This window comes from Cebus imitator, unplaced genomic scaffold, assembly GCF_001604975.1.
Source record: "Cebus imitator isolate Cc_AM_T3 unplaced genomic scaffold, Cebus_imitator-1.0 Scaffold113, whole genome shotgun sequence".
NCBI classification, from domain to species: Eukaryota; Metazoa; Chordata; class Mammalia; order Primates; family Cebidae; genus Cebus; species Cebus imitator.
The window spans coordinates 223,243-224,383 of NW_016107428.1; the positions used below are offsets into that span (position 1 = coordinate 223,243).

At 37.2% G+C, this 1,141-nt stretch overlaps 1 protein-coding gene and 1 long non-coding RNA gene across 8 annotated transcripts in view; one reads left to right on the forward strand and one right to left on the reverse strand.

Annotated features, from left to right (window-relative positions):
• The window catches only part of BDNF (brain derived neurotrophic factor), a 67,600-nt gene that overhangs the window by 48,092 nt on the left and 18,367 nt on the right, over positions 1 to 1,141 (forward strand). The gene's annotated exons all lie outside the window — the stretch shown is intronic.
• The window catches only part of LOC108311307, a 39,653-nt gene that overhangs the window by 3,257 nt on the left and 35,255 nt on the right, over positions 1 to 1,141 (reverse strand). The window contains exon 2 of the long non-coding RNA XR_001828127.2: positions 624 to 808. This is a non-coding gene — a long non-coding RNA (uncharacterized LOC108311307). The remainder of the gene's footprint in view (positions 1 to 623; positions 809 to 1,141) is intronic.

Genomic DNA, 1,141 nt, shown 5'->3' on the forward strand with positions numbered 1-1,141 from the left:
TTTCTTTCTTTCTTTCTTTCTTTCTTTCTTTCTTTCTTTCTCTTTCTCTCTCTCTCTTTCTTTTTCTTTCTTTCTCTTTTTTGGTACAGAATATGCTTATTTTTGAATGGAGGGACTTGAAAGACAAAGCCCCACCTGGCTTTCACAACATCTCCTGTTAGTAGGTGTGCCTTGTGCGTAATTTGAAGGAGGCAGTCCCTTAGCTGTGTTTACACTATACTTTTCAATGTGGGGCTGAAGGTGCAATCAACCATACTTGAGATGCTACCTGGGAAAACAGAGTTCTTTGTCATCTCAGCCCCACACATTTGCAAATGATTTAACAGCAGCACTATTAGGGTTCCTAGTGCGAGTCATTTGCATTGGGACTCGTCAACTTGGTGACTTCCTGTTGTACGGAAACAATCTTTGCAGTCTTTTGTAAAAAGCCTAAACAGTGGACCAGTCTCCAGTTCTACTTGGCAAAGCTGCCCCCATCAAATCCCTCATAATGTTCAACTTAAAACATTTTACTTTTCTCTAGAAATCTAACTTTTTTTCCTTTTTTAAAAAACCATTTTAAGTCCTTCAGTCTTGAATTAAATGATCCCAAATATTGGACACCAGCTAAGAAATTGAATTACTTTCTGGGAACCTTATTGAAGAAGAGAGATATTATTTGGAGAGGGGGGTTGATGCTTGATACTTATATTTACTCTTTTAAGATTTCATTGTTGTTGTTGCTGCTGCTTTATTTTGTAAGTTTTGTTTCTTTAAATTTCATGGTATTTGGTAGGAGAGATCTGGATCTGTTGGTTTCAGGACAAATCTAGAAATGAGAAATCTGCCTTGAGTAGGTGAGTTGGTTCGCTCTGTTGCTATTTCACAATTTAGGACCAAAAGAACTCACAAGGACAAGAGACATCTGGCTAAAAGTAATACCAGTGTGACTGGACATCTACTACCTGCCATAATTGGTCATATCATTTCCAGTATGATGCTGATTGAGTGAGTGATATTAGGCTATGTTTAGGGATCAGAGAGGCAAATTGTGCTTATATTGCCTTGTAGCATTGTGGTAACAATTAATGATTATGTAGATGTCCACATTTAGGTCATCAATACTCTAAAAGTTCTCATTGAACCATCATGTTTATAAGTA